Source organism: Ambystoma mexicanum, chromosome 8 (genome assembly GCF_040938575.1).
Source record: "Ambystoma mexicanum isolate Mex_15411 chromosome 8, UKY_AmexF1_1, whole genome shotgun sequence".
In the NCBI taxonomy this organism is placed as follows: domain Eukaryota; kingdom Metazoa; phylum Chordata; class Amphibia; order Caudata; family Ambystomatidae; genus Ambystoma; species Ambystoma mexicanum.
Window position 1 is genome coordinate 131376296 of NC_090929.1, and position 27514 is coordinate 131403809.

Sequence of the window (27514 nt, forward strand, 5' to 3'; positions counted from 1 at the left end):
TATAGCATATGTAATTTGTAGAATGCTGGGGGATAGAATGCGGTTTTCAATGACGACGCTTGTCCTTGCGTCGCCGTGGTAACCGCGCACAGTGATGACGCCTAGTATAAGAAGGCATACCTGGTAAGCGTTCGGCTTACCTGCCGACGCGTGTGACTGTTTGTGTTCCAGGAACTGGTAAGAGAGGACCGCTTATCTTATGGTTTACTTTTCAATGAGATTTAGCTTTAATGGCACTTGACGAGTAGCAACAAAATAAGTTACATGTTGTGCTTTCCGTACTTGAAATACGTGTTCTATATTTGAAATGCGTCATCATTTCACGTAGTTGATCATTTATCTGGATACATAATGATGGTTAATTACAATTGTCTTCGCTACGGAACTTATAATGGCTCATAAAATTAATTGTTTTGAATAAGGCAGAAATGGCCTGTGACCATTAAGTAGAGTTGTTTTGCCCGTTTGGTGAAGGGCGGGATTTATTCTTATAAGTGAAAATGCCTAGTTGCCATTGGCAACCTTGACATACACAATTAATGTATATTCTAAATTGGACAATCAGTTTTATTTACCTTCGCTACTTACATTTTTTGTTTAGATTGATATTGGGGATTGTACCCCGTTACTACTACATGGACAAATAGTCATAAGAACTGGTTACATCAAATTTCGGGTAAGGACATGCACCAAGTTGTCAGTTTGTCTCAAGGGACCATTGCAGAATTTGGTTATATTATTCAATGAATTGAAGAATAATGATTACTAATGGGTTCTTTTTTCTTTTTGTTTGTGTTTTTGTTTCTGTTTTTGTGCTCTTTTTCTGTTTATTCAAACATAATAATGTATTATGATATGTTTGCCTATTTTTCTACACCCATGAACCCTTCCCTTTTGCCCATCCTTGTTTTTCTGTCTAATTTCTTTCATGTTATTATGCATATTTTGTGGTCACGATATTTGAAAACTGGTATTATGTCATACTTTATGATGCCGTTCATACAAATTGTTCTTTGACTATGATATATTGTATGTCCTATATTACAATTATGGGTAGCCCGGATTTGAAAAAGGCTCAGTGGAGCCGAAACATGTTATCAATTATGGGCTCAATGGTCATTGATGATCAATAAATCATAATCTAAGATTTAAACTCAACTTGAGTTGTTGGCGCAGAGTCCTGTATTTTCATTAATTAATTTCTTCGACTTATCAAACTGGCCCACATGGGCCGAAAAAAGTGTCCCACTTTGACTAAGAGGCCCACACTAGCGTTTTTGGTTCCGTCATTGCCCTATAGGCCCGTCCAAGCCTGCTTAAGGGGCGGGGCGCTCTGTGGGTCCCTCTCTCTCGGTGCGTTTGCCCGTCTCTCACTCTCGTGCCTCGCTCGACCTCGCTTTCATTTCGATACTCGGAGGAACCGACACAGATCCTCACACCGGAAGTGAGCACCTGTTTCACTGGTGAACACTCGTGAAAGGAGGGCGAGCCTCCTCGACACATTAGTTAGTGGTGACAACACGAGGCGCTCATATCAAGCTGGAAGCCATTGCGTCTGTTCAGCCGCGTAAACGCAGCGCGTTTATTGCTCACACATGCGGCACTCGCGTCCAAGACCACTAGGAGATTGCGGCAACAACTCCTTGGATCCAGTGAATTATTTATTTATTGACAAAACGCCAACAATAAAATGCGCAACAAAACACTATAGATGGCTGAACTTTCAAGAAAAGCCCACAAGCGGAAAGCGCGCCAATGATGAACGTAATGTTCGTGATTACGGATCCGCATTCGTTTGAATGGTGTGTTGTCCGCACAGCTAATACAACGCGAATGTATCCTTCATTGGCGAGGTGGGGCTGACCCAGAACTTTCCTAGGCGCTGGGGCGGGTGAGCCATCACACCTACACTTGAAGTTTGTCGGCTCAGGCACCTCGCCCTGCATAGGGTTGAAATAATGGGCTATGGGAACAGAAACCAGAATGCTTTGGGGCAATAACTGATACGGCCTACAAGCAATCCCAATATCCCAGTGCAAATGGAACAAGGCTGGTCAGTTCTAGAATGAATCCCAGTGCCTTTAATGAGAAGCTGCGATCAGACGGAGGTTCCCTTCTGGCCCTGGATTAAAACACACCCCTTTCGGCGTTGCCTTCCATAGTGTACAGTCGCATTCTGTTGCCACGCGATGGCCTGGAAACTTCCCAAAGCTTGACAGATGACCTGTGTTGCTGGGAACTGATCCCCTTCAATGGTATCATATTTATTGTTTAAGTGAAAAGCAGTCTGGTGCGAAGCTATCGGGTTACAAGAATATGACACTTGTGTCAAGGAATTGAATGAGAAACTGTGGAAGATTGGTAGATTAAGTACAACTTGAATGCCCTGAAGAAGACCTATGGTTAAAGGCCGAAACTCATGTTCCATCATATTCCTCCTTTGCCTCTCTGACATGCAAAGCGCTTCGACACCATAACCGATGGCACGAGGCACTATAAAAATGCACAAAAAACATCAAATTAACTTTAAAACTTTGAAGTTGGGACACCTAGGGGGTAATCCTTCTAGAGGAAGCAATCTACTCGGCTAAGGGGTCCTGTAGGGAGCAGGCACCAAAACAATCGATAATGCCCCAAAGGGAAGCTTGACATCAACTTACTCTGATCAAGGGCATCTTTGGCCAGAGCAGTACATGGAATACAATTGAACCTTTTTACGGTAAAATAAAAGAAGATTTTATACTTCACATTGGCACCCTTCCCTTGGCAAGTCTCACATCCAGGTGACATCCAATTAAGTCAGTCAAAGGCCAGCACTCTTTACTTACCGTGGAAACTGTGGTATTTTTTTAAAATTTTGTTACATAGCTCACTCCCCAGTAAAAATATTGTTGCTGTGCCCTCCCAGATGGCATATCTGCTTATATTTTCTATTAAAAGCAGTCACCGTATACCCTTTAGGAAGAGCCTCGCAGCCCCATGGACATCCTTTGGGGCCCCTGGGAGGTGGGGGGGGGAGGGGCACACAGTTTAATGACCACTGCCCTATGCTGGATTAGATTGGAAGCCATGGTTAAGATGAATTGCAGAACTGCACCTTAATCGGAGTTACCCTCATTATATGCAGTTGGGATTTGCCCCAGTTGCATGTCACATGTGCTTCCATGTTATGCAGTTAATTGTTTCTGCATTGTTATATAGTCCATGGAAATGTATTTAATCGTGTTTTTATGTAGTCATCGTTTCTGGATAGAATTACATTTTGGAGCATGCTTTTTTGGGCTTGCTCCCAAGAACGAACTGATGTATTGCTGGTTTGATAGCAAGACACAGACGTGCATTGGTCTGTGCTGCCAACTAGTCCTTCCCTTTGCTACATGGAGTGTGGGGCACAGGGAGTGTGGGGGCACAGGGAGTGTGGGGGCACAGGGTATACAGTGGCAGAATGACACAGTTATTGCTCATTCATCTGCACTGCTACCCTACATATAATCCGGATGCCCCTGGGTACGATTTTCAGCCTGTGAACAGTATTTGACTGGTAGCAATTCGTGCCATGTAACAGCATGATTCTTAGTTTTGCTCAGCTACCTCCGATGTGACCAGACATGTTATTTTACATATAGAAACGAAAAGCAATATGCCCGTCAGGGCTTTAAGTGGGATCCACCCCTGCAGTCCCGAAGATTGCCGTTAGGGGTCACCATCAGCCATGTTTAGCATCACATCATCCGTTAGCCATTTGGAGTTAGATTTTGGAATTCAATCATGATTGATGAAATGTATTAAAAACGTACTAATTTAACTATGTAATAATAAAAAAATAAAGCAGTAGATGTGGTTTTAGAACACTAACGAGAAGGGAAAGGATAGAGATACATCGTTTGATTTCTTAACATATCTTGAGAGGTCATAAGAATGATTTAATACAATGAATGCATATGAACCATGGATTTCAAATTCCTTCAAAGAAGTGAGGGATGGGAGCGTGCATGGACTTGTTTTGATTTTAGATTTGAATATTTTTTTTATTTTAGACGTTTTTGACTTCACATGAATTATATTTAATAAACCTGCTAAAACAGATGTTGCTCCCTGTCATTGCAGGGGCCACATTACAGAAACTGTGCACCAGTGCAAGTGTAATTTTGAACACAATTAGCACTCAGGGAAAAAACGGAACTGTGCAACATGTGCTTTCAATGCATGTTTGCACCGGGACAAACTTTGCTCTAGTGTGAATACCATTCTGCAGTAACAGAAACCGTGCCCTGGTGAAAAAATATGTTTGTCCTAATGAAAATCTGCCCTAGTGCCAATACTGTGCAAAAGTGCACTTGTCCCAGTAAAAAGTTTGTGTAATCTAGGCCGAGGTACAAAAACTGAATCATATCCAGTTGCTGATCAACCTCTGGGGTAGGCGCGGAGGGGAGGAACACCCCTACCCCAGGGCCCCACAGAGCAGAACACCAGGACACGTGTGTTCCAGGGTTTTCCCCCCCAGTTGCTACCTAGTCAGAAGGTCCCTGCGGTTGGGAGTATGCATCCTGGCTGTCCAGCGCTACACAGTTTTCACACCTTTGGTTCTAGCAGTGCCTGCTACTGGGCATCAGTTGAACTTAATGGCTGAAGCCGCCCCATTCCATTTGGGGCCTTTGTTGAAGGGAACTACTCACCTTCAGGCAAATGAAGATGAAAAAAAGCCTCTCAATTACTGATGTAAAACGTTCTTTTAGTTAGCAGGGCCTATCTAAGGCATGAATGTTCTGTCCGTTGGCAAAGTGATAGGGCCTTTCCAAATAAGAGACCCTCCACCCACTACAGTTGTTTACCAGATCAGTCTGCTTCCAACAAAACTAAAGTGAGAAATGCAATAGAGCTCCTTGTAAAGATTAATTATAGCCATGATGTCCTCTAACTTGATATTTAAAGAAAAGGTATACTTTAATGTGGATAGTCCACTGAGCTGAACATCATGCAGAAAAGCAAGTTGGATGTTTGTGACAAATCTCTATACCAAGGTGACCTTAATACACAATGTATTTTAGTGTGTGTCCTAAAGTGACAATGGTACTTTTGCTTAAAAATAGGACAAATACTTCTATTATTTTTCTTTCTGGGACTTTAATATTCCCATCAGGATGTGCAAAGTCAGAATGGTATTATTTTGGCTCAAAACGTTTCTAGAAGGATTTACATATTTTCAGGATGCTTTATCATGTGATTTGTGTGAGACAGTAATTCGTTTTGTTGTCCTTGAACTTCGAAAGTAACACTTGGAAAGTAGGTTGTCAAATGCCAAAACTGCAGTGTGGGTTAAAATCCTGGCTTTACTGCTTAACCGGTGTGATCTGGGGCAAAGTATTCAATATCACTGAAGAACTCCCTTACAATGGGACAGATTTAATGATTTTAGGGACACATTCCTTGTGCTCCACTGTCTGTGGCCCTGTGCTCCACTGTCTGTGGCCCATGAGACAGTCACCTAGAATTGGATCATTCTTGCGCTGGCCCTTCCTCAGTCCCATAACACTATATTTGACAGTGTGACAAATCACTAGATAATACTGGAAGCAATAAATTTGCCAAGGCCATAGTCGACTACGAGGGCACATTTTTAGAGAGAATCTACGTATCAGCACATTTTTGTAAAAATCTATTTTTGATTAAACGCAAATAAAAAAATAAAAAAATAAAAAATCACTAGATGTCACTTCTCCTAGGAGGGGATTCACTTCCCATGAGCCCAGGGAGGTGAGGAGGGTACCAAATGGAGTGGTAATGGAGTGGTATAATGCGAGAGGATATCATGGGTAAGGACACCCCTCACCCCAGGGAGAAGGATGACCATCTATGGTATATCACTGGTGAAAAGATCACACCACCACACACTCTAGCTTCTCCTTCCACTTTGTAGACAGTAGACATACGTACTGTTGTAAAGTAGACTACCTCAAGATCCTGGAAAGTACAGAGATGAAGAACATAAGCACTGGATGAGGTGGAACACAGGATCAATGCAGAGCGATACCAAGAAGGAATTGCAGTGGTATAGACTGCAGAGGCATGGTACCTTGTATGCCATAGAAATCAAAGAAGGACTGCATGTCGGGCAGACACAGCCAACCACGACGAGAGACGAGACCGGGAAACGTGAAGGAGACACAAAGAATGCCAGGCGGTAGCCGAGAGCAGTCCACTCCCGGAGTCAAGAGGACAATGGGACTCCTTTACCCGATGGAAGCCAGACCGTACCAGGAGGCTGGCAGACAGTGACGTGAACACAAGAAGCAGCATCCATACCGTCGCTCCAAGAGCCGGGCAAGAGATCCGCAAAGTGATGGCACTTAGACACAGAGATGCATGTGCATCACACAAGTAGGAGAGACCCCAAAAGAACTGGCCACATATCCCAGGAACACAGAAGGTAACGGGAGAGTTGCAGGGATCAGTAGGGGTTGAAAGGTGCAGCAGGCAAAAACCCTGTACAAATATAAAGAGCAGGACTATCTTCCTCGTGTCACTATTTGACAAGCGAGGCAGCCAAGGTGACATAAAGAGAAGGGGAGAGAAACAAGGGTCAAGGACCCAAACCTATAGAACGATACCAGTCATCTTCCTTGTGCCCGTACTTGACAGAGAAGTGGATCAAGTGGGCCAAACCAAAGAAGAAGAGATGCCAGGGTCACAGACCCTCATAATAGAGTTGGGTGTTATAAGTGTGAAACATAATGAGAAGACATAGGGAAATGAGTCATTCGCCCCGATTGTAAGAGATGATTTTACATTTACCAGGCAAAGTGAGTCATTCTCCTGGCCCACGAAGCAAATGTTATTTGGAACTTTGTTACCCGGGGAAGGCAGTCGTTCCGCCAGGTCATTTGATACTAAATGCCAGGAGAAGGGAGGCATTCTCCTGGGATACGAACACTACTGCTTTATTCCTTTGTTTATAGTATAAGGGCCAGAAGTAGGGCTTTCTTGACAAAGGGTGGAGGACACTTCTACTTTTACAGAGATCCCGAGAGTCACTGTAGTCTAGAAAAATGGATACCTCCACTGTGTGACCGCAAACGTATTTTGGTGGCCGTGGGCCAACCGTCTCATGCACGATATGACAGAATATAGGTTTTCGAGTTTGCCAATGAACGGCCATTTTGATGTAACAAGAAATTGCCATTTTGTTTTCTAACCATTGCTCATTGCTTTCTGTTCTTATTGCTTCGCAGTACATTTTCCGCTTACACTGCTCGACTGTAAAACATTGTTGTCTGTACGTAAAAGAACCAGGCCGCGAGGATAACAGGAGTTCGTTGAAACAACGCAGGCAGCGCCAGGAAGAATGCCCGGCTCCCTCCGAAATGTAACCTTGAAGCAGAGCTGCAGGGCATTTAATCATTTCGCAGCTGCCAGACGTCTCGTTATATGGTAGAATATGTTAGAATAATGCAGCTAAAGGCTTGAATTATGCTTTTCTTATGGCCCCCCCTTTGCTGAGCCCCATTAGAGTGTGTTGGCTCCCAGGACACAAATAGCACCTCATAGATAGCAAGGTCTGGAATGCAACTCTCCCCCCGTATGTAGCTCGCTTCCAAGAACAGAAGCGCTGTGTTCTGTTCAACAACTGAAAGATGCCTTCGCACTCACAAATTGCAAATTGTTACTAGAATAGATGTTCGAAGGCGTCATAGTTGTCGAAAATGTCCATCATCACACCAAGTTCAAAGAAACCCAATAAAGGGGTGTGTTAAACATGTCATAGCCGATTGTTTGATATGCATTTTGTATATATCTAACTGATGTACGTAATTCACTCTCTTGCGTCCCTCGAGGTCTAGAGATACACGTCGCGGGGCGTGAGACCGAGTTGGCCAACTGAGACTTTTGCTTTGCAATAAACCCTAGCTTTGGGAATACAACCTTGTGTCTGGCGTATCTATCATGTGTGGTGACTCGCCTTGTTTCCATAGACGTTAGGGACCCCTAGGGGCGCCTTTCAAGATGGCGCCCGAATAGGGACCCTCCCCCACTTGTTCCAACGCATAAATGTTGTAATTGAGTAAGGCGGAGAACGGCGAGGACGGGACGATCAAGCCGGGATCAAGAGGTGTTCGGGCGCCTTGTAGAAGTGATGAGAGACTCCTTTGCAGATCTGCACACATCTGATCCCTGATCGACGTGCCTGGCTAGAGAACAAGGAGGCGAGGGTCCCGAAATGAGGCAGAAGCCAAGAAACGCAGACACAACGTCATTTGGTGCGTCAGTATACAGACGACTTGATTTATCAGGTGAGTCATTCCCCGATTCAAAGTAATCCTGATATTGGTGCAAAATCAAACGCCCTAGGTAAGGTTGATTAACCAGGGGGGAAGGTTGAAACATGCCTGGGGTATTGTCCACCCTAGCAGGGTTTTTCCGCTGTGGTAGACAATCTTTGGAAGATGGCCAAATTGTACCACCTGGGGGAATGCCGGCGTATGAGATGTATGTGAAGTATGGAGTAAGTGCGATAATATTCTGTGAGACTTGGCATAGGCAAACCAGAAAGCAACAAGACCATCCGTGGCCGATTAATGGTAGTTTTGAGATAGCGAGAATAGATAACTTGGAAAGGGTGTTGATAAGAAAGAAAGCGCGTCCTGCAGCATTTGAGACTATTAAAGACTGGAGAAGGGAAGCAATGCTCCGATTTAGAAGTAGAGCGAAAGATGAAGTAGCGGAAGAGAAAGAAGAGGAGGAGTGGACTGAGAGTCTAAGAAGGGCAGGTAGGCGTGAACAGTTGAATATAGAAAAAATATATCCACAACGAGAATTTCATATAGCAGATGAATTGATAGAAAGCATATTGACCCATACAAAACAAGGCCCAAGATCAGAAGTGAGGCCAGACACGTCAGGAGCTATTGCCCAAACCCTGCCCGTAGCCCAAGCTCTCCCTCCGGTAGCTCAAGCCTTCCCACAGCCACAGACCACACACGTAACACTTCCTATTAGCCAACCAGGCCCACAACAGACACTCCCTGTTCCCATTGTCCCATCCGCACCTCCCGCCTCAGACACAGACTCGGTACCGTCCATTCCTCCCGGGATTGAAGTTGAAACCACAGGGGCAAGAGGCGGGACTGAACAACGGGGATGCACGAGGGTAACTCGCAGCGCGAACAGCAAAGAAAGGAAGGTGGAATTGCAGCAACAGGCAGAGATGTATATAGACGGGAATGATGGGACGACAACATTGGCTTCGATATATGACTTCCGAAGAAGCAACCAAAGACAGGTAGTGTTGGAATGCATGGGTGAATATTTGGTGGAGAAATGGAAACAGTTAATTGGGAAATTACCACCGCAGCGATTGTTAGATTTGAATGCATTAGCAGGCTGTAGGGAGAGGGATGAAGAAGTGAGAGAACATGTATATGGACTTTTTGAACTTAAAGATGAATTGGATAATGATTATGCTGAAATGTTTACTACACCTGGGTACAGGAGTAAGGATATCGGGAAGACATCGGAAGGGAAAAAAGGGGTCACATAATAAACGGCAGCCGTTACCATCACCGGGGCAGAAGGTGATGGTGGGCAAATTATCGTTGCTAAAACAGATGGGGGCAGACTTGAAAGAATGCCTATTGAAAACACAGGTACTATTGCAGCAAGTAGTAGGACACAATGGAGGGAGAGGGAATGCACAAGGAAGGAGTAATTCGTATATGATGGGGTACATTGGGACCAAATCAGTGTGCGTATTGTAAGGAGGAAGGACATTGGTGAGCGCAATGTCTGCATCTGCAGAATAGAAATGGGTCTGGTCAGAGGAGACAGCATAGAGTACACCAAGGAGCGAATGGACCAAATAGGAATAGTATGCAGCAGCACCACAATAACGGAGGTAATCAAAACCAAGGCCAAAACCAAAATGCCCCTAACCAGAGCCAGGGTCAGCAAAACCAACAGTATGGAAACCAGAGAGGGGGAAATAGAGGAAAGAGTGGGAACGTTTTCGATACACAGCCAAACACATATTACAGTAACAGCAATGATTACACATCGGACGATGTGTTATTTTCCCAATAGGAAAGCCCAAGACAGGGGTCGGAACCAATGTCTATTCCCGTGAATCAGAGAGGACCCTATGTAGAAATGAGAGTCGGGAATGAGGAGCACCGCTTTCTTGTAGACACAGGAGCGCAGAAGTGTTCAATAGACCACCACTTGGTTCCGGATATACCACTGTCGGGGCAAAAGAATGTTTCCGTAGGGTTTGCAGGTACACCAGTCATAAACCCAGTGTCCAAACCAGTCCCAGTTACTTTAGGACCATTTACTGAACATTGTCCTTTCCTTTTAACAGTAAATTGTGGGGAGAATCTGTTGGAATGAAATTTGTTGAATAAATTAGGTTCCGTTATAAATTGCACGGCAGACGGGGTGTTCCTAACGATTTGGCCACACGATGCCCCTGTGTCAGAATTCATGTCCGAAAACTTTACCAGGAGAACTAAGTAAAGTGCCAACCTGTATATGGGCAATTCATGACAACGATGTAGGATGCTTGAAAATAGAGCCAGTAAAGATCATTTTGAAAGAAGGGGTTACCCTACCGCGGATTCCCCAATACAGAATTTCGACTGAAGGTGAGAAAGGATTGAAGAGTATTGTTACAGATTTGGTGAACTTGGGGGTAATTGAGGTAATTACAGGCAGTATATGCAACAGCCCGATTCTTCCAGTTTATAAAAAAGGAGGCAATGAAGTACCATACCGTTTTATAATTGATTTGCGCACATTAAACAAGGTAGTAGATCCACAATTTCCTTTAGTGCCAGATGTCACTACAATATTGACAATGATACCTGTTTCAGGAGAATATTTTAGTGTAGTGGATTTGAAACACGCGTTCTTCAGCATTCCAGTGGACAAGGACAGCAGATATTTGTTCGCGTCACATTAGGAGGACGATCATTTACATTCACACGGATTCCGCAAGGTTACACGGAAAGTCAGAGTATTTACAGTAGAGCATTAAAAGAGCAGCTAGACATGATAGAATTACCAGTGGGTTGTGTACTCTTGCAATACATAGACAATCTATTGTTAGCTGCAGACACAGATGAGATTTGTAAAGAAAGCACTGTATTACTACTGTCACACCTAGCGGCACATGGCCATAAAGCTAGTTTGAAGAAATTTCAATATAATCGAAAGGAGGTGGCCTATTTGGGTTACCTACTTTCGAAAGAAGGGAGAAGGCTAACGCCAGAACGCATAGAAAGTATTTCTTGTATGCCTATTCCAAAGACACAAAAAGGAGTCAGAGCTATAATAGGCATGGCTTCATATTGCCGACAATAGATTGGTAATTTTGCGTTAATTGTGAAACCGATAGTGAATTTGACTAAAAAAGATGGGGTTATGTCGTTACAGTGGGATGAGGAATGTCAGAAAGCATTTGATCAATTGAAAACTGCATTATGCTCGGCTCCAGTTTTGGGCACGCCGAATTATGAGAAGGTTTTTTGACTGTTTGTGAAAGTGAAGGATGTGCATTGGCGGTTTTGACACAGGAACAAGGTGGAAGAAATAGGCCATGCGGCTATTTTTCTTCTGCCCTGGACCCTGTAGCGCGCGCTCTACCATGATGTTTGCGATCTGTCGCGGCGGCTGCTGCGTCAGTAAAACAAACGGAAGGGATGGTATTGGGGCATACTTTAATTCTGATGGTGCCACATGCCATGGACGTTCTATTAAATAGGACACAGATGCAACACCTCACCTCTGCTAGATTGACAAGATATGAGATTATCTTGTTTGCGCCTCATATCCAAATTATGAGGTGTAGCGCTTTGAATTCTGCAGAATTAATGCCACTACCCATAAAAGAAATTGGGGAGGATGAATCACCCCCCCACGATTGCTTAATGGTCACTGAGGAAGAAACCAAGGGGAGAGTTGATTTAAGTGATACCCCACAGAAAGAGCCAGATGGAGAGTTATTTTGTGACGGCTCACGTTTTAAATTACCAGATGGCATGACAACTGCCGCATATGCTATCACTACCCTAGAGAGCATTGTAGAAAGCAAAAGAATCCCCTACAATTCGGCACAAGCCGCAGAGATAATAGGATTAACCAGAGCCTGCGAGATTTCTGAAAATTTGAATGTGAATATATATTTTATTTATTTATATTTATAAAGTGCTCACACAGCCCGCAGGCATCGAGGCGCTGTTACAGGAATAGTTTGTTTTTCTTAGTTGCGTAATTGTGTTTTGTTTTTTTTGTCTTAGTTACTTATTTATAACGCGCTTAAACACCCCAGAGGTTTCTATGCGCGGACCCGGGGATCGAACCTGTTGCTTCATGTCGTCTTGCTTCCAAGACGCGCACGCTGCCGCTGAGCTATCCTTCCGGGACCTGGGTGATATATATATATATACACACACACACACACTGATAGCCAGTATGCTTTTGGGGTGGTTCATAACTTCGACTCTGGGCTGAGAGAGGTTTCTTGACAACACATGGTGCCAGAATTCAACATGGGCCTTTGATTGTACGATTACTGTCTGCACTCACGCTTCCAAAGCACCTAGCAATAGTGAAATGCGAGGCACATAAAAAGGTAACATGCAAAGTAGGAGAGGGAAACGCGTATGCAGACAGAATTGCCAAACAAACTGCCACTGATTTAAATACCAAAATGATGACGGATCAGACTGAGGAAGTACCCTGTATGATAGAAAATGGAGTTGCCACTGTCACAAGAAATGCAGGCCGAAGCTACGGCCGATGAAATACAAGGGTGGGCAGAGGGCTCTGCTGAGTTAGATCTGGAAGGTTGTTGGGTGGACAAGGGAACTAGAAACTGGATGTTGCCAAATTCCTATGTGACTGCAATGGTCACAATGGCCCACAGCCCTACCCACATCTGTGCGAAAAAGATAATACAGCACCTATCCACAGTATGGCAGAATGTAAACATAAAGAAGAATGCAGAGAGGTTGGTGCAGAACTGTATCACGTGTTTACAACACAATGTAGGAAAGGGAACAGTGACTCCAATAGGCAGTTTTGGCCCACCCTCTATGCCATTTGAGGTGATGCTTTTTGATTTCATAGAGATGGAGGGATGCCAAAACTTAAAGTACATCTTAGTGGTGATCTGTGCATTCAGTAAGTGGGTGGAGGCATATCCCTTGAAGGACTGCACAGCAATGAGCACGGCAAAAGTAATGCTTAAGGAATGCTTTTCCAGATTTGGCTTGCCCCGTGTGCTATGGTCCGATAATGGACCACATTTTGTGGGCGCAGTGGTGTTACAGATATGTGCGGGTCTTCAGATTGATAAGAGATTCCATAGTTCAAGGCATCCGAGTTCAGACGGTCTTGTGGAGAGGCACAACGTGATTCTCAAATCAAAAATTAGTAAAATATGTGCGGGAAACAAGTTGAGTTGGGTGGATATATTACCAATAGCACTATTATTCATGCGTACGTCTGTACAGGCTAAAACTGGGCTCTCCCCGTACAAGATCGTAATGGGGAGGCCGGCAAATGTATGGTGTGCACCACAGCCAAAACGACTTCGTGAGGTAGAGCATCCTGTGCTTAGTACTTATTGTGGCCTTTTAATGCAGAAATAGCGTTTGATTCATCAGCAGGTGCAGGAGGCATTACCAGTGAGATACACCAGTCCGGTGCACGCGCTGGAGCCAGGAGACTGGGTGCTGCTAAAGAATTTTGAAAGAAAGTCATTGTTAGCACCCAGGTGGCGCGGGCCCCATCAAGTACTCTTGGCAACGCAGACGGCGATACGGGTGGATGGGAGGAAGTCGTGGATCCATGCCAAAAAAGATTCCAACTTCACTGAAAGACTTGCCTGACCCAGATGACCGGAAAGAGGCAGCGGTCCCAGAAATGGAAGAAACTGTTGCCAGTAAGCAGCCACCAAATCTGCCAAAACGAGAAGTGGAACTCGAAACAAAGCCTGAGACGATTGCCAAAGAGGGGGAAGGGCAAAGAGTGCCTCAACGTTGCCCAGCAGAATCGACATCACTGTTGGCCGACGCGAAATCTGCCTTGCAAATACCAGCAGAAACAAACCGTGTACCCCTTTGGCACCCACCAGCACGCCAAAGACCGAATCTGCATCATTGCATCCATTCTCATCCCCAAAATCTACCCTCTTCTTATCCCATACCTTACCACTTTCTTCAACTCCTGCCTCTCCTCTTCTACCTTTCCCTCAGCCTTCAAACATGCAACGATTATTCCTATCCTAAAGAAACCCTCTGCTGATCCACTCCTCACCTCTAACTACAGACCTATCTCCCTTCTACCTTTCCTTTCTAAACTCCTTGAGCGTCTCGCTTACTCTCAACTCTCTTCTTTCGTCTCTTCCTCCTCTCTCCTTCCTCCCTTCCAATCTGGCTTCAGACCCAAACACTCCACTGAAACCGCTCTCACTTCTATTCTCAATTCTCTCCTCTCTGCTCGGCATGCCAAGCAATCTTCCATCCTTATTCTCCTTGATCTCTCTGCAGCTTTTGACACCGTCGATCACCCACTCCTCCTACACACTCTCTCCTCCTTCGGATTCAAAGGCCCTGTTCATAAATGGCTATCTTCCTACCTCTCTTCTCGTTCCTTTACCGTCTCATGGGGGGACAAGACCTCTTCTTCCTTCCCTCTCATATACAGTGTTCCGCAAGGCTCTGTACTTGGTCCTTTCCTCTTCTCTTTACACCTCACTCATCGCCCCTGTTATCTCCTCCTTTGATATCTCCCATCACTTCTATGCTGATGATACTCAACTCTTTCTCTCTTTCTCTCCGACTCCTCTCTCACCTTTTCACAACACATTTCACTTACCTCTCGCTCCTGCCGTTACCACCTCTACAACATTCGCAAAATCCGTCCCTCCCTCATATTCCTTGCGACCAAACTCCTTATCTCTTCTTTTCCCGACTATTCTACTGCTCCCCCTTATTCTTTGGACTTCCTGCATCCCAGCTTGCCCCCCCCTTAAAATCGATTTACCACTCGCTGTTCATACTCTTTGTCTCCTTACCTCCCGTGACTCCATCGCCTCCTCACTCTCTCACCTTCGCTGGCTACCTTTCCACTTACAGTTAAAATTCTGCTTTCTCTGCCTTGTTTTCAAATCCCTACATGGTCTTGCTCCTCCCTATCTCTCCTCCCTTCTCACCTTTTACTCCCCCTCTCGCTCACTTCGTTCTGCTGACCCTTTCCTCCTCACTGTACCTCCTTCCCCCTGTGCTTCCTCCCGGTTCCGCTCCTTCCAACTCCTTGCTCCTCTTCACTGGAACTTACTCCCCCTCTCAATCCGCTCTTCCACGACCCTTCCCTCATTTCGCACTTCCCTTAAATCCCTTCTCCTCCACTCTCCTCCTTGAAGGCCCCCCTGTTCTCTCTTCCTCCCCCCTCTTCTAACTCCTCTCTCCCCACTCCCATTTCATTCTCCCTCACTTCGATTCTTAACTCGTTCTATCCTTCTCTGTTCCCCCTCACCAATCCTACTCCCTCTCCACTTCCCCTCCCCTCAGTTAATTGCTTTTTGCACTGTTTTGTTGATGAATGATTCATTAAGTAATTTTGCTCCCAATGTTTATTGTTGTTCACTGTATGAGTTGTTCCATTGTACAGTGCCTTGGTGTAAAGCACTCTATAAATAAACAAATCAATCAATCAATCAATCGGCGCAGCGCACACCAGCACCTGCAGTAGCGCCACAGGCTGACTTTGAGCCTGAATCTGGAAGTACACCGGCACTGTTCACGGATCACACGATACCAGGAGTGAGGCGATGCAACTTGCGGCCTCGAAAGACAAAGTGATCCACAGTTCTTTGGTGTTTAAATCAACCTCTGGTTCAGCTCATGGATGGAGAAGGAACCAGAGGGTGTAGAGGAGAGAAGCGTGAGAATTGTGCAAGTCGGACAATTCAAGACTCGCGGCTCCTCGGTGCGATCACAAAAAGTACATGTGTCAGGAATCAGAGCGGACAAGCTGGGCGCACAAGGTACTAAGGCAAAAGATAACTGATCAAGAGTCCTCTGACCAGTATGAGAAAGGACAAGTGATCTTGCCCAAAAATAAATAAGCAATTCCAGGCTATAAAGGACTGGCAGAACTGAACTGTGATAATTCCGTTGAACTTATTGACATCAGAACAAGCGCGACGAAGAGAGATACCCACGACGAACTGTAAAAAGGAAGAAGAAGGACGATGAGAAACATGTCGGGACCAGCTTAAGCCTCCTCCTGCACCGCTGCTGAGAATGAGTCAATTATAGAGACTATAAGCTTAAGAAAAACGCATGGTAAAGTGAATTGTATGCTGGCACTGACAATAATTATGTGCTTTATGAGCATGGTAGCACCAATAACGACAGCCTCAATATTGTGGTATGTGGAATCGATACACCCATTAGAAATGTTTTTACCAATAGTTAATATATCCACTACTGAAAGCCCGGTTGAGGTGATTACTTATACCCTGCCCCCAATGGACGAAAGACACAGGGAAGGTTTCGGGAATAACACGTTATTAATCATGAACATGACACATGCAATTCTGAAGAAAACAAATTGCTGGGTATGTGCCCATTTACCACAGCATGCTGGGAAAGGAATAGGGTGATATGTACAGCCATTACCATCAAGATCTGCATGTAGTGCATCTTAGGTGCAATGTTCTATGGGAAATGGAATGAGAGTAGTACGGGTCAATTAGACAGAACCAACATCAATGAGTTTGAGGAAGTAATAATGAAACCTGTGGGTTGTTCCATATTCCATAAAGCACAAGTAATGGCCCCAGAGGCCACGAGGAAAAGTACGCGAAAGATAACATGACAAAATAGACGAGATAGATTGTCCCCACCAGAAAAAACATCTATAATGACGTTTCGTGTAAGAACAGAAGGGGACAAAGATGCAATCCCCTCATCTTACACGGTAAATTATATCCCACGAACTGTCCCTTTTTGTCTAAAAAAGAAAGGCTCTTTTTCAGTCGGAACATATACTGGGTGAATGAATACAGTGGTATTGAAATGGGAAATAGAACCAGTATGTGTGAGAGATCCAGTTTATTTTATATGTGGAGAGAAAGCATATCCTTGGTTGCCCAGAAACTGGGCAGGTACATGTTACCTAGGTCTACTGTTGTTAGGGAGAATTCTCCGTTTAGGCTGAATTTCCTAACCTAGTGAGTCCCCCAGCAGCTTTGCTGGATTTTTGGGGTTTATTTTTTTCTCCTGCCAAGAGTGAGACTCTTTTACCCTCACTCTTGGACATGACTTGAGAGTGTTTCTGTGACTTACTATGTGCTTATGGGCTATGGGGTATTTTTTTCCCATAGGCTATCATTGGTTTTTTTGAATGTGTGTTACACAGCACCCTCAGTGCAGTAACACAGGGGTGTCATAGAGACCCCCAAACATAGACTCCACACCCTGGGACTGACTACTGTCTCCCTGGGTCTGTAAAGTCACCATTGACTTTACTAGTCTTAACCAGTACAAACCATCATACTGTGGAAGTACTGGTAACCTGGGTCCGTTTTCGTGGGGGTACTGTCCCGTCCCCCCGCGCCGAGTTTCTGGCTGGTGGCAGTGGATACCACGGAAATATTCCACCGGAATATTTCCCAATGGGATTTCCCATTGATTTTAATGCACCACTTTTTGGTGCAATGTTAAAGATACCGCCGGCTTATTTATTTAATATAAATTCACCGGTTGGGATTTTTTGCCAGAACTCGCCGCCAAAATGGCGTCTAGGTTCATTTCAGTAACCCTGGACCCGAGTCGAGCCTTTGTTCCACTTTTGGCGGGCTTCTGCACAGAAGCCCTCCAAAGTGGTGCCATTCTGTCTGGGTACCACAGGGGGGTGTGGGAGGGGGTTTAGGCACCCTGGACTGAGTTGCCTTGCCAACTCATGTCGCACTCTGGTGTGATTGGCCCAGGTGGTGAGCCACCCCACTCACCACTTAGCATGTTTGAGTGACAGCTAGGCTGTATGAATGGGGGTTTGCTGCATAAAAGCAGGGTTTTTGGGACTGGTTCTTCAGAAGTCGCCACAGGACCTAAGAAGCCGAAGAGGGAGAAGCCGAGCCGACCTGCCAAGACGACACTACCGGTGGAGCCCTGCGTAACCGTCTCACCACTTTTTCCGACGACAGAGAAGATCTCCCGCCGGAGAGTCTTCTTCCCTTGACTGGTGGGGACAACCAGTTACTGCCTCCTTTTCGCCGCCCTGAAGCATCTCGTGGCCGCCTTGCCTGTGCCAAGCACCCCAGCGACCGGGATACCACTTTTTACCTCAACCGCGAAAGAGAGGTAACATCCTTTTAACCGGAAAAACTCCACGGCTGGTTTCTTCCCTGGTAGTGCAACGACCTCCAGCTTTCCTCCACGACGAGATCTTCTCCTCTGGACGACGCCGCGACTTGCACCCACTACCAGGAACAACTGCCACCGCTGGAGGATCCTTTCCATTTTAAAAGGTACCGTGTTCCGCCCGGCTTCCCTTGCCACCGATTGTACGGGGTAGATTTAACCCTCGGCTCTCGACCCTGGGTATGCCTGGGACACCCTAACTAAACTTTTCTTAACTGAGAAAACCCTTTTCGACTCACCTGTAAAGACTTGTGACATTGTGTGATCTTGGGCATCTTTTCGCCTGGCTTTCCCTAGAGTGGGCCTGGCAACCGAACTTCCTTGCTCCTCAATAGACTGCCTTGCTAAACTTACTGTGAACCTCTGAAAAGTGTTTTGCCTTGCTGTTTTCATTATTTCTGCCTTTTCCCTCCCTTTTTAACTAACTTGTTGGAGTGCCATCTAACGTTAAGCGCTCACCTCGGTTTGGAAATAAGTGGTGTTAACCTAGACTTGTCCAACAAATAACTAGGGATGTACATATAAGTAATAGTGACTGTGTTTTGACTTACTTACCTTTTCTGTGCTAGTGTAATTTATGAGTGTGCCTTTTAAATAAATAATTATATACTTTTACACCTAGCTCTGGTCAGTGTTTGCTTGAACTACTGTGCCTCTGTACCTATTATGTATGCCCTGTATACTGCCTAACTCTTCTTGAGGGAAGTCTGACTGCTCAGCCACAGCTACCAGATAAATCTGGGTGGTACAGACTGCTACCAAGTGGGTTTACTGCCAAACACCTGTAGCCTTAAATCTTTTGAACGCATGGTAAAGTGAATTTTATGCTGGCACTGACAATAATTATGTGCTTTATGAGCATGGTAGCACCAATAACGACAGCCTCAATATTGTGGTGTGTGGAATCGATACACCCATTAGAAATGTTTTTACCAATAGTTAATATATCCACTACTGAAAGCCCGGTTGAGGTGATTACTTATACCCTGCCCCCAATGGACGAAAGACACAGGGAAGGTTTCGGGAATAACACGTTATTAATCATGAACATGACGCATGCAATTCTGAAGAAAACAAATTGCTGGGTATGTGCCCATTTACCACAGCATTCTGGGAAAAGAATAGGGTGGTATGTACAGCCATTACCATTAAGATCTGCATGTAGTGCATCTTAGGTGCAATGTTCTATGGGAAATGGAATGAGAGTAGTACGGGTCAATTAGACAGAACCAACATGAATGAGTTTGAGGAAGTAATAATGAAACCTGTGGGTTGTTCCATATTCCATAAAGCACAAGTAATGGCCCCAGAGCCAACGAGGAAAAGTATGCGAAAGATAACACGACAAAATAGACGAGAGATTGTCCCCACCAGAAAAAACATCTGTAATGACGTTTCGTGTAAGAACAGAAGGGGACAAAGATGCAATCCCCCCATCTTACACGGTAAATTATATCCCACGAACTGTCCCTTTTTGTCTAAAAAAGAAAGGCTCTTTTTCAGTCGGAACATATACTGGGTGCATGAATACAGTGGTATTGAAATGGGAAATAGAACCAGTATATGTGAGAGATCCAGTTTATTTTATATGTGGAGAGAAAGCATATCCTTGGTTGCCCAGAAACTGGGGAGGTACATGTTACCTAGGTCTACTGTTCCCAGGAGTATTCCTCTTAGAAACAGCAGACATGGCCAGACTATCCAGAACTAGAGTCAAAAGGACTGACGAGGGTGTTTTTATAGCAACTAATGTAGCAAAATCATTAATTCCAGGCTTAGGGCAGATAGCGAACTCCTATAATATAAGGCAGCTGTCCAGAATACTAAAAAATACTATAAACACGACGACAGATATACTATTTAACATGATGTTGGAAGAAAGAGGAATCAGGTTAATGACGCTGCAAAATAGAATGGCTCTCGATGTAATCCTGGTTGATCGTGAGGGAATTTGCAAAATAGTGGGATCAGCGTGTTGTGTTTATGTCGATGACTATTTCCCTACGATCTTTGAAGCGATAAAGAAAATGCATGTCCTAAGCTCCGAACTCCCTACTGAAGAAGGAGGCTGGGTAATAGGGTCTTGGTTTTGGGGAATACTAAGTTCTTGGGGATGGAAGTTGATTTCGATATTAGTAGTGGCATTTGGAATATTCCTAACGTGCTGTTGTTGCATACATTGCCTACCAATAGTTTGCGCTGAGGTAACTGAGGGATGTACGCATATGATGACAAAGAAAAAAACAACCTCATGGTCGAGCTGCCCAAGACACAAATGAGATGAAAACAGTAAAAGAGTTGATGGCAATAGATATTGATGAAGACGATGATGTTTACGATAGCATGACAAATTCAGACATAAGTACTTCAGACTCATCATCACTAGAGGAGGTTTCAATAAATAGATGAGACGTTTGACAAACCCTCCTTTGGCTGTATGCCAGTCTAGAAAACTGTGTGACCGCAAACGTATTTCGGGGGCCGTGGGCCAACCATCTCATGCACGATATGACAGAATATAGGTTTTCAAGTTTGCCAATGAACGGCCATTTTGATGTAACAAGAATTGCCATTTTGTTTTCTAACCATTGCTCATTGCCTTCTGTTCTTATTGCTTCACAGTACATTTTCCGCTTACACTGCTCAACTGTAAAACATTGTTGTCTGCACGTGAAAGGACAAGGCCGCGAGGATAACAAGAGTTAGTTGAAACACAACGTAGGCAGCGCCAGTAAGAATGCCCGGCTCCCTCCCGAATGTAGCCTTGAAGCAGAGCTGCAGGGCATTTAATAATTTTGCAGCTGCCAGCCAGTCTTGTTATATGGTAGAATATGTTAGAATAATGCAGCTAAAGGCTTGAATTATGCTTTTCTTATGGCCCCCCTTTTCTGAGCCCCGTTAGAGCGCGTCGGCTCCCAGGACACGAATAGCACCTCATAGATAGCAAGGTCTGGAATGCAACTCTCCCCCCCCCGTATGTAGCTCGCTTCCAAGAACAGAAGCGCTGTGTTCTGTTCAACAACTGAAAGATGCCTCTGCACTCACAAATTGCAAATTGTTACTAGAATAGATGTTTGAAGGTGTCATAGTTGTCGAAAATGTCCATCATCACACCAAGTTCAAAGAAACCCAATAAAGGGGGGTGTTAAACATGTCATAGCTGATTGTTTGATATGCATTTTGTAGATATGTAACTGATGTACGTAATTCACTCTCTTGCGTCCCTCGAGGTCTAGAGATACATGTTGCGGGGCGTGAGACCGAGTTGGCCAACTGAGACCTTTGCTTTGCAATGAACCCTAGCTTTGGGAATACAACCTTGTGTCTGGCGTATCTATCGTGTGTGGTGACTCGCCTTGTTTCCATAGACATTAGGGACCCCAAGGGGCCCCTTTCAACCGTAGATCTTTAGTTGAGACAGGGAACCCCCTCTTAGGAATAGGGAAAGACAAGTTTTCTCTTGCTTTACTTACTAGTAACAGTCTATAGCCCCAACATGCCACGTGTGCGTCATAGTTCTTCTTCTGCACCCTAACAGGCAGACATAGAGACTCACCAGTCAGTGCACCAGAGACTCTAGTATAGCAGACTGACTGCTGCAGAACCAACCTCCTTTTCCTCCCCTGTTGCTGCCAATCGCCGAGGTTGCTTGAGCCGGAGAGGCCTGCCCAACCAGGGAACGAGTCCAACTCTTTTATATGTCCTCTTATGTTACTTAGTCTTGCATCACAAACCTTCTGCTGTTTTTACGGTTTCTTTGAGCTTCATGATCTGCAAGAGGCGTAGGGCGCCAAAGTAGAACTTGGAGTAGCAGGGCACGTTTGCTTTGTTGCAATATTGACATTTGCAGGTCTGAAAAGATAGGACTTTCTGGGGAGTGGAAGTTTCAGATATTTTGTGAGTTTTCTGGAGCAGCGTTTAATGTATTCTCCAGGTTGCTATTGTAAATTGTTCTGTGGTGTCTCTGCGAGTGGGGTTTAAGGAGTGCAGGTACAGGTTTTGGTCTGTCGCTAGTGTGGTGTATAGGGAAGTTTAGTGTAGAAGCAGGTCTTCAGGTGGTGTCTGTTCCTCTTGTGAAAAGGGTGTTTCGGTGCCGTGTTGTGCGAAGAGACGTGTTGTCCATTAGGATGGATACAGAATGATATTATCAGGTGGTTATTGTTAGCATGTCTTCCAAAAATCCACCCAATAACTATAGACAAGGTTTTCACTTTGGAAACATCACAGTTGGTCACTATTTCATGTGGCACAATGCCTAGCACAAATTCAGGACCCACAGTTTCTAATCAGTTTCCTTGGACCTCCCTTCTGACTGCTGTGACGAATCCTGCAGTGTCAACCCTTCTCATGAGGCCAGAGAAGTGAGGCTGCTACCCGACAGTCCCCCTGAGGGTGGTACTCAGAAGGAGGATCTCATGGGAGGGATTTCCCTTCTGCGATTCAGGGAAGACACAGTGGGAGAATGCTGTATTTTGACCCTCATCCAAACCCTGATAATCCTCCATTAGACTCCAGTTCCTTTTCATCTACCCCCATGTATGTTGTCAGTTTACCCCACTCATCAATACTAAGATGAGTGAGAATAGAGACTACTCTCATAGACCACCATGGAGAAAGACTGGGACGATGCAGAGGCGCAGAACAATGACAATCACCAACGAGATCATAATGGAGAAGGCTAGCTTTTTGTGGACTTTTCCAATAAAAACCAAAGAGAGACTTACCAACTTGTCTAGCCCTCCCTGGAGGAGCAGCGAGAGTGAACGAGGTACTGGGAAAGAAGAGGAAGCAGGCCGGAATGCAGGAGATGGAGCCGAGAGGTCCGAAGCCAGTCCAAGAAGGAGGGACAGGCCGGTGGCGGACGGAAGCTCCAAGCATCCCTAAAGCCTGGGAGGTATGAGGAAAGAGAACTGCGTGACCGGGAAGAAGTCAGAGGCTTCGGAGCCGCCACCTCACAGCCAAAGTCCACAGATACCACAAGTATCCAGTGGCTGTTTGCAGACGCCCAGGAGAAACCGGATCCCTCGCGCACCATGCACAAAAGGTACACTGGTTGCTGGAAAGGCTTTGGGGACCCAAGCGAGTTGTGTCAAATATGGAGGGGCCACAGAGAGCTACCAACCTCAGGCTGGGACTGGTGGGAGAAGAAAGAGCCAGGATGGGTCAGCTGAGAGACCCTACCAGAATTTAGAGAAACCAAGGGAAAGGTGGGCGACATCTTCCTCATCACAGTTTTATCAGAAAGAATGAAGAGAAGATCAAAGCTAAAGAAAGCCGACCATACTTGACCTGGACCTGCCAGGTGAAGGGAGTCATTCCCATGGCAATTGTGAAAACACTGAGAACAAGAACTTTACTACTCTTTTGCATTTCAACTTTTGTTTGGTGCCTTGAAAAGGGATCGAGACCTGGGGAAGGGAGTCATTCCCTCAGGTAAAGATCCTACCTATCAAGTGGAACTGGGAGGCGTTGTCCAGAAGAAGGGAGCCATTCTTCTGGATCAAGAAGATCCACTACCTCTTCAGTTTAGTTACAAGTGTGAGGGACAGAAGTAGGGTTTTGAGACAGGACGGTGGACTCCGATTTTCATGGACATCCTGACCAAATCCTTAGTGTTTTAGTTGAGGCACGGAAACGGCTATTAGAGTTAGGTTTCCTCTTTTATATTATATACAGGTTTATGCCAACCACCATGATGCCTGTGTGTCAGTTTCATACGTTGCACCCTTACACTGCTCACTGACATCTCAATGACACGCCACATGTAGTGTCACTTAATCTCACATGGGATTATTGTAAAATGCAGATGGACATGGACCATAAAGTAGCAACAGCTGGACACCACTTCAAACTTCACGGGTAGACTAATGCCAAAAGGTTCAATTTGTGGGCACTGCAAGGGACATAATGCAGGGTCGGCGTGGGCGTATATTAAAACAGACTGCAGGATTTGATTTTGGCACCTATAACACTAGGATATATTGAAACAGACGCATTTTTGGGCATTAGCAGCATAGAAATGGATTTTACAAGGCCTGGCATGAAGTGTGAAAACTAGCCTCGTTACTTACTTTGGACACAAAAAGCACGAAAGGATGACAGGCCTGGTTCATGGATTGCTTGCCTGGAAATGGGGCAATGCTGGCATGTATCGTGGAGAGAGGCCTCCGATTTTTATTTGGGGACAGACAGCATTAACACCCGTCACAAGTTGCTCCCTCGTGCTGTTTGAGACCCGGCACCTCTTGGGAGTGTTTCATGTGTCCCCGACAGAGTGTAATTTCTACATTATCTCCCAATTATTCTAACATTTTTGCTGAGAACTGAACGATTTCAACACATTATTTTAAACAAGCATTGCCAATGCCAACAGTTTGGCCGTTTGTGTAGGCATGGGAAAGGCACTTCCCAGACAAAGTCAGTGATTTTAACTGGCATTCATAGTAGCAGGCGAGAAAATGATTAGAGTACCTGGGCATCCAATAGCAGTGTCCGACAAATGCCTCATACTTATACATAAGCCAAAACTGTTGGCTTTGCCAATGCTTTTTTAACAGGACTTCTGTGAAGGATACGCATAGTGCTTATTACACCAGTAGCGGGTGTACAATTCCAATTAATGAACTCTCAGAAGCAGCTGTAAAAAATTAAAATAAATAAAAAAAAACACTAACAGACACTACAAGTGCAAAGTTTGGTCCCATGTTCTTTCGCCGACAGGAATGAAGTGATTACTTCGAATTTTTTCATCAACATTTTCTTTTCCAATTTGGGGGGTTCCCCCATACCTCTCTGCCACCTCGTTACTGTCCCTAGTCCAAACCCCTACACACCTCCTTTTTACCCCTTACCTCCCCTAAATAATTTGATGGAAATTCAAGGTAATTACTTTGTGGTAAAGTACCACAAAGTAATTACTGTCAGCAAAAGGACTTTATACTCATTTCGGGCTTGATTAAAGCTCGCTGATACGGTTCTGGGGGGCGGGGTGGCGGGGGGTGCGTTTTGTGCATGGTGGGAATATCATAAGGATTAGCAAGGCCATAGGCAGTCAATGGGTGGGCAAAATTCACTTACAAGCGGGGTGTCTCTCCTCATATGCCATTTCTGCCTATCTGTACTCTAATGCAATGGTCAGCTTATAGGTGTCACAAGCGCCACCTAACTGCCCAAACTAACCTCCCCCCTCCCCACCCTCCAATATGTTGGTTACATAGACGCCACTTCTTGTAAAGGTTCTAGAGTTCCATCAGACACTTTGTAGCCCCTTGCCCCCCATTCCGCGTCCTCGCCCACTTAAAGCACTGATGCCAGTAGGCACTTAAGGTGTCACATGACATGGGTCAACCTGGCACCAATGCGAATCAAGTTGCACACCAAGCACTACATCCACAAACCGAAACATACACATAGTGACAAAAGAAAGTTGCTTCACACACTCAGCCCAATACAAAGTGCTTCCCCGTCAACCCTCGCCGCCCTCCCAGGGAAAAACAAGAGTGGTCAAGCGTAGCGTGCAGTTTAATATATCTGCACATTATCAGACAGCCAAGCAATTAGTAGCATCCAAACATACTTGTGGAATCTGACGACCCATAGGCGTTCTACTCAGCACACAATCCATGCCCGCCCATGCAAGCCTGTGCGATCTTGGGCAAATCAACCTACTCCAGAAAGCCATACTTAAAATCCAAAAAGGTGAAAAACATTTCAGTGTAGGTGAAAAGATGTCACGGCTGCACGACACCCACTCTCTGCACTGCCGCTGCCCCCATGTGTGATTGTGTGATTCTGGGCACAAATGGACCATGCACTGCACACCCATCTTGAGTGCATTCCACCCGACGGAAGCCGATAGCGCAGAGGCGAGACTTTCATGTCCGCATCTCTCCCCCCCCTCACTGCCCACTCACCACTTGCTCCCTGCCTCTCCATTCACTGTCCCGGAATTCAGGACAGATTTGCGGCCCCTCTTCGACTTTTCACCCGGGTCCTCCATTTCCCAGTGGATATTTGCCCCCCCTCTCTACACTCTTCAGTTCATTCATCGTCCAGGCTCAGTCCCCACCGCACGCCCTTACCCCGCCATGCCTCATACATTATGCCTTTCCTCCCCTGCTGCCAGGCCACGGATCACAGGATCCCCCCGTTTACTTCTAACCCTTTACCTTCACGTCTCACAACACGTTTCCACTAAACTCCGCACAGCAACAGGTCTCAAATCAGCCACCACCCTCCAGATGCCACCCAAAACGTGCGGGATTGCTATAATTATATTCCACTTCTAGTGCACCAACAATACTCCATGCCACCTAAGTGTTAGCCTTGAACTGACAAATGCATTCTGGGAGTTGTAGTCGTGCTTAACTTTATTCAACACATGCATGCACAGAAACCAATAACGTGTTAGGAGAAAGTCCCGAGTTGTGGGAACACCTACACGCTTTCGCTCACCCTAACAAGTCCACACCTGAGGAGTCATTCCACCGGGAGCCAATATTCAGCAAGTGAATAACGCGGCACCTCTACGTAATTATTCTCACCTGTGCCGATTACTCGGGCCCGATGGCTGTAGCGCTGCAAAGACTGACGCCGGCGCCTTCGTGCAATGTGCTCCGTCGCACTGACGTCCAGTATATGAAGCCCTCTGCCTCAGACTCTGGGGTGGAACGGCAGTTAAAAGAAATGCGGCAGCAAATCCAGTCAATCCTGTTTGGTGACAATCTTGTGTTCTCCGCCCCTCCCCTGGTGGTAGGAGTTGGTACAGTCCGAGATAATCACCGTGCCAGAAAGTCAGTCGTGTACAGCGAAGTCATTCGGTCACTGGAGTTCATTTAAAAGGTAAACACCGGGCAGCTAGGAGAAGTGGGTACAAGAGCATGTAGTGGCAATACCTAGCAAAGGATGTTATGACTATAGCTGCCAACACATGCATATACAAGGCCTATACAGAAGCTGGTTCAGATAGATTTGGGGGTGGGGGTAGTTGATTTTTTGGAATTGTACTTTTAAGAAGAATATGGGGCAACTCCTAAATTGAAAGAGGCTGGGACTTGAAACCCTACTACCGTTGCTCCCCCAATTCCTAT

The 27514-nt window shown here is 45.4% G+C and overlaps 1 protein-coding gene across 1 annotated transcript in view; it reads right to left on the reverse strand.

Moving 5' to 3' along the window:
- LOC138471700 (uncharacterized) overlaps window positions 1-27160 on the reverse strand; it is a 64346-nt gene extending 37186 nt beyond the window's left edge. Inside the window, exon 1 of the mRNA XM_069609465.1 lies at window positions 26969-27160. The gene's annotated coding sequence lies outside the window, so the exon portion shown is untranslated. The remainder of the gene's footprint in view (window positions 1-26968) is intronic.
- Window positions 27161-27514: the final 354 nt, after the last annotated feature.